This window comes from Microcaecilia unicolor, chromosome 10 (genome assembly GCF_901765095.1).
Source record: "Microcaecilia unicolor chromosome 10, aMicUni1.1, whole genome shotgun sequence".
Taxonomy (NCBI): domain Eukaryota; kingdom Metazoa; phylum Chordata; class Amphibia; order Gymnophiona; family Siphonopidae; genus Microcaecilia; species Microcaecilia unicolor.
In genome coordinates, this window is record NC_044040.1 from 78,818,883 (window position 1) to 78,825,417 (window position 6,535).

A 6,535-nucleotide genomic window follows, 5' to 3' on the forward strand; every position below is an offset into this window, starting at 1 on the left:
AACATCCACCAGTGTCATGGGATCTCAACGTCGTTCTCACCCAGCTGATGAAAGCTCCTTTTGAGCCACTGAATTCCTGCCATCTGAAGTACTTGACCTGGAAGGTCATTTTCGTGGTGGCTGTTACTTCAGCTCATAGAGTCAGTGAGCTCCAAGCCCTAGTAGTGCATGCACCTTATATCAAGTTTCAACACAACAGAGTAGTCCTCCGCACGCACCCAAAGTTCCTGCCAAAGGTGGTGTCGGAGTTCCATCTGAACCAGTCAATTGTCTTGCCAACATTTTTTCCCTGTCCTCATATCCGCCCTGGTGAGGACAAGTTGCACACCTTGGACTGTAAGAGAGCATTGGCCTTTTACGTGGAGCGGACAAAGCCTTACAGACAGTCCACCCAATTGTTTGTTTCTTTCGATCCCAACAGGAGGGGAGTTGCCATCGGAAAACGTACCCTTTCTAATTAGCTGGCGGATTGCATTTCCTTCGCTTATGCCCAAGCTGGGCTGACTTTGGAGGGCCATGTCACGGCTCATAATGTCAGAGCCATGGCTGTGTCAGTAGCTCACTTGAAGTCAGCCTCCATTGAAGAGATTTGCAAGGCTGCAACGTGGTCATCAGTCCACACATTCACATCTCACCACACATTCACATCTCACTACTGCCTTAAGCACAATACCCGACGCGACAGTCGGTTTGGGCAGTTGGTGCTGCAGAATCTGTTCGGGGTTTAGAATCCATCTCCACCCTCCTAGGCCCATTTCTGTTCTGTTCCATGCTCCACTCTCATCTAGTTGTGTTTCTTTTCAGGTCAAACTATGTTATGTTCTCGCCATTGTGAGGCCCAGTTGACCAGTGTTTGTTATTTTGAGTGAGCCTGGGGGCTAGGGATACCCCATACGTAAGAATATTAGAGCCTGCTTGTCCTCGGAGAAAATAAAGATGCATACCCGTAGCAGGTATTCTCCGAGGACAGCAGGCTCAATATTCTTACAACCCTTCCTCCTCCCCATTGGAGTTGTTTTTCTTTTATTTTTTTGCTTTTTATTAAACTGAGCACTGCACGTTCGCATCGCGGGCGGGAAGCCGCTCGCACATGCGCGGTGAGTCGGCCCATGCGACGGAACGTTCGAGACCATTCTGCAGCTTTAGGAGTTTCTTCCGTCTCCTGGGCCATCGCGGACGACGACCCATACGTAAGAATATTGAGCCTGTTGTCCTCTGAGAATACCTGCTACAGGTATATATCTTTATTTTCTCAGCATCAGCAAATGCTTAACAGTGAACATTCTTCCCTCTTACAGGCTAATGCTGTGAAACCAGTTCCACCATAAGAAAGAAGAAATGGATTTTATTTTAAGTATTTTGTCGTCTCAAAAAAGTCAGGAAGATTCTGCCCAATCCGGGGCCTGAACAAATATTTCACCAAACAATAGTTCAGGATAGTTTCCTTAGGTTCTCATATACCACTTCTTCAGAACAGTGTCTGACTGTTTTCTGGTTAAGGAAGCCTACATTTATGTTCAGAAATATTCAGGCCACCTGTGATTCGCAATGCAATTGATTCTAGGGAAACACCACTACCAGTACTGTGTACTGCCATTTGGTCTCACATTAACAGCTCAAATATTCACAGTAGGGTCTATATTCAGCTGGTAATGGTGAGCATTTTTTTAGCCACTGCCAGCATTATTCCCAGATATTCAGTGTCGGGCCTTATCTGGGCACCGTCATTGAATATCCAGGTTTATGTGGCCAGCTATCTCTTATGCAGTTAAGTGCAATATTCGGCACTTAAGCATGTAAAGATAGGACTAACTTTTATGCACACCAATTTAACAGCTAAACCTAGGTGGTTAAGTGCTGAATATCAGAACTTAACTGCATAAGTGCCAACTCCGCCCTTGGACCTGTTTGGGCCTAATGGTGCTGGGTCTCGGAACCAAAACCCAGTGCCTCAATCCCACAAATTCCCCAACTGATTTTCTTAGACCCTCTGGATTGATAAGTACCAAAAACACTATAAACAAGAGAAGCTTCTCACATTATCAACATTTTATTCTTACTCAAGAACATGAAAAATAAGAAATAATAAAATTCCATATCATCATGCTGATCAATCCATAGACTGGTGGATTGTGTCCATCTACCAGCAGGTGGAGATAGAGAGCAATCCTTTTGCCTCCCTATATGTGGTCATGTGCTGCCGGAAACTCCTCAGTATGTTCTCTATCTCAGCAGGTGGTGGTCACACACAGCAGCAGCTCTGGCTAGGTCTCCAAGCCTAATCCTTAGGTTTTGTTGAGTACCTGGGGTTGAGGGCTCTTTTTGAACAAGTGCAAACCTGATGGTGCCAGGTCCCTCCTTTTCTCCCCCCTCCCACTGGCTCCATTAAAAAAAATTTTTGAACGTCCTTTAAGGGCGTTTATTTCAACGTTTATATCAGCGTTTATTGCAGCTGCTCACTGGGACACCAGTTCGTTACAGCTCGGAGCGAGAAGTAGGTAATTTTACCTTTTTCTAGCGGGCAGGGGGTTCCCCGATCGGTCTCCACGTGGCCTATGGCATCGGAGCGCGAGGGCGCGAAGAATCGCTCCCCGGACCGCGTGTGCGCGTCTAGCGGGGGTGCGGGGGTTTCAAAGCCTGAATCGCCTTTTTTGGGCATCAGTTTGGGGGCCGGTCCGTGTCCCGGTTCTTCCTCTGGTGCGGCGGTTTTTCCCCGCCATAAACGCCCATCCCCTGCTGCTGGCCCCCCCCCCCCCCCCATTTTGGCCGGCCACTCTGCTCGGATGGCTTCTTCTTGGGCCGCCCTCGAGGTGGGAGACGTTAATGCTATGGTTGCCCTTGATTCGGGCAACGGCAAGAAAGTGGCCAAAGTTAAGCGCCGTTTTTCCCGTCTGGCGCCTCGGAGTTTCGCGCTGGACGCCATTTTGGGATGCGCAGCATGTTTCTCCCCCCGCTTTTGCAAGCGCCGGTTGAGGGTGCATCTAGGGCCGTGGCCCAGGCTGCAGAAGTGCACAGTCTGGGGGTTTCTCCCTGAGTTCATTTTGCTGCTCCATCAGGCTTTCCTTATGCAAAACGCTGCCCCTGCTCCCTTGTCTGATAAAGGGGTTGAGGCCATCCGTGACGCAAACGCCCTCGGGTGGATTTCCAGGCCCTAGAGGACTCTGTCTCCTCTGATGTAGATGAGGGCAGCGTATCTGAGTTCTCCCAACGGTCCTTTGGGGATTCCTTGGAGGAGACGGATTCCCGCTCGGATGGAGCGGATGACCCCTCTGCAGCACCGATCTTTCGCGCAGAGGATTTGCCCAACCTGTTATTGCAGGCCATGAGCATTTTGAAGATTGTCCTCTCCGGGAGGACGTCCTCTCCCTAAGCCTCTGCTGGCTCTGCCATTATGCTGGGGACGAAGCGCCCCGCTAGAACCTTCCACGTGCATGAGGCCATGCACAACCTTGATTTCGGCTCAATGGGATGTCCCAGAAGCGAGCCTGAAAGTGGCTAGGGCTATGTCCCGCCTCTATCCTCTGCCTGAAGGTGAGCGGGAGGCCTTTCTTTGGCCTACCGTGGATTCTTTAAATCACTGCGGTGACTAAGAAAACGGCGTTGCTGGTGGAAGGTGGCACGGCCCTAAAGGACACCCAAGACAGAAAATGGAGGCGGCTTTAAGGTCGTCCTTTGAGGCGGCTGCTTTAAGTTTGCAGGCCTCAGTTTGCGGGTCCTATGTGGCCAGGGCGTGCAGCGGGCTTTCCCCCCTCGGATCCTTCCTTGAGGGCTGATTGGCAGGCTCTGGAATCGGGCTTGGCCTACTTGGCAGACTTGCTGTATGATGTCTTGAGATCCTCGGCTAAAGGTATGGCTCAGACAGTCTCTGCACGGCGTTGGCTTTGGCTGAAGCATTGGTCTGCTGACCACGCCTCTAAGTCTCGCCTGGCTAAGTTGCCTTTTAAAGGCAAGCTGCTCTTTGGGGTCGAGCTGGACAAAATTGTGACCGATCTCGGCACGTCTAAGGGCAAGAGGTCAGGGCTCGGGCCAGTGGTGCCCGCCCCGGTTCCTCCAAAGGACGGTTTCAGGAAGCCCGTCGGTATCGCCCGAGCAAGTCGGGCTCCTCTGCCCCCTCTTCCTTCAAGAGGAACTCCTTCCCCAAGCAGCATTCCTTTTGCAGAGACCGCCGTCCCGGAGGTGCATCCTCCGGTCCTCCCCCAGGGTCTCGTACCCAATGACGGGGCCCTGGTCCATGGCCCAGAGCAGATTGGAGGACGCCTGTCCTCGTTTCTGGGCGAGTGGACCAGGGTAACTTCAGACGCTTGGGTGCTGGAAGTCATCAGAGACGGCTACAAGCTAGAGTTCTGCCGACCCTTAAGAGACTGGTTTGTGCACTCTCCCTGCAAGTCTCCGGTCAAAGCTGTGGCAGTGCAGCAGACTTTGGACAATCTGATCCGCCTGGGTGCGGTCGTTCCAGTGCCAGAAGATCAGCTTGGCAAGGGACGTTACTCCCATTTACTTTGTGGTACCAAAGAAAGGAGGTTCTGTACGGCCTATCCTCGACCTCAAAGGGGTCAATCGGGCCTTGAAAGTTCGGCACTTCTGAATGGAGACTCTCCGCTCTGTTATAGCGGCAGTGAAGGCAGGGGAGTTCCTGGCATCCTTGAAAATCAAGGAAGCTTACCTTGCATATTCCCATCTGGCTGCCTCCTCATCACGCTTTCTGCGTTTGCAGTCCTGGGCCGACACTTCCAAGTTCAGAGCCCTCCCGTTCAGGTTGGGTACTGCTCCGCGGACCTTCTCCAAAGGTAATGGTGGTCATCGCGGCCTTCCTGCAAAGGAAGGAGTACAAGTCCATCCTTATCTGGACGACTGGTTGATCGAGCCCCCTCTTTATGCGGAGTGCGGCAGAGCTGTAGACCGGGTGATTGCTCTTTTGAGCTCCCTGGGGTGGATCATCAACTGGGAGAAAAGCCAGCTGCGCCCGACTCAGTCCCTGGAGTATCTGGGAGTTTGTTTTGACACCCAAGTGGGCAAAGTGTTCATACCAGACAATCGGATTGTCAAGCTTCAGGCTCAGGTGGACCAGTTCCTAGTAGCCTCTCCTCTTCGGGCTTGGGACTTTGTGCAGCTGTTGGGCTCTATGACGGCCACGATGGAAGTAGTGCCCTGGGCCAGGGCTCATATGAGACCACTACAACACTCTCTGCTGCAGCGCTGGACTCCAGTGTCAGAGGATTACGCTGTGTGCCTTCCCTTGGACCCAGCGGTGCGCAAGGCGCTGAGCTGGTGGCTGAGGACAGACAAGTTGTCCGCAGGAATGCCTCTTTTGACCCCGGAGTGGGTTGTCGTCACGACGGACGCCTCTTTGTTGGGCTGGGGAGCCCACTGCTTGGGAAGGACAGCGCAGGGGCTCTGGTCTCCTGCAGATGCAAAGTGGTCTATCAACCTCCTGGAACTCAGAGCCATTCGGTTGGCGCTTTTGGAGTTTCTCCCGGTACTGGCGTTGAAGCCAGTACGGGTCCTGTCGGTCAATGCCACGGCTGTGGCCTATGTCAATCGCCAGGGAGGTACCAAGAGCGCCCCTCTAGCCAAGGAGGTCATGAATCTATGCCAGTGGGCGGAAGCGAACCTGGAACAGCTGTCGGCAGCCCACATTGCGGGAGTCATGAATGTCAAGGCGGACTTTCTCAGTCGCCATACCTTGGATCCCGCAGAGTGGCAGCTATCGGCTCAGGCGTTCTTGGACATCACGAAGCACTGGGGCCAGCCGAGCCTAGATGTGATGGCGTCATCGGCCAATTGCCAAGCGCCGCGCTTTTCAGCAGAGGACGGGACCCTCGATCTCTGGGGATTAGATGCTCTTCTCCAACAGTGGCCGACACAGGAGCTTGTCTATGTGTTCCCGCCCTAGCCCATGTTGGGCAGGGTGCTAGACCGGGTGGCAAAGCATCCAGGCCGGATAATCCTGGTGGGTCCGGACTGGCCCAGACGTCCCTGGTATGCGGACGTGATAGGCTCTCAGTGGACGGCCCTCTGCAGCTGCCAGCGGAGCAGGACCTGTTGCATCAGGGTCTCGTGGTGATGGAGGATCCCTCCCCCTTTGGTCTTAAGGCCTGGCTATTGAGCGGCAGCATCTGAGGAAGAAGGGCTTCTCAGACAAGGTCATCGCCACTATGCTGAGAGCGAGGAAGCGCTCTACTTCTACTGCTTACGCCAGGGTTTGGCGTACCTTTGCATCGTGGTGTGAGGCAGGCTCTCTTTCTCCCTTCACTGCTCCAATTTCTTCAGTGTTGGTGTTCCTGCATGTAGGTCTGGAGAAAGGCCTGTCGCTCAGTTCCCTTAAAGTCCAGGTAGCGGCTCTGGCTTGCTTCAGGGGACGCCTGAAGGGTGCTTCCCTGGCCTCGCAGCCAGATGTTGGTGCGCTTTCTCAAGGGATGTTAATCACCTACGCCCTCCTCTGCGCTCGGTGGTGCCTGGGTGGAATCTCAATCTGGTGCTAAGAGCCTTGCAGAAGCCGCCTTTTGAACCCTTGTCGAGGGCATCTCTGAAAGAC

General features: G+C 53.2%; 1 protein-coding gene across 6 annotated transcripts in view; it reads left to right on the forward strand.

Moving 5' to 3' along the window:
* Positions 1-6,535, forward strand: part of USP15 (ubiquitin specific peptidase 15) — a 519,523-nt gene that overhangs the window by 343,614 nt on the left and 169,374 nt on the right. The window lies entirely within an intron of this gene.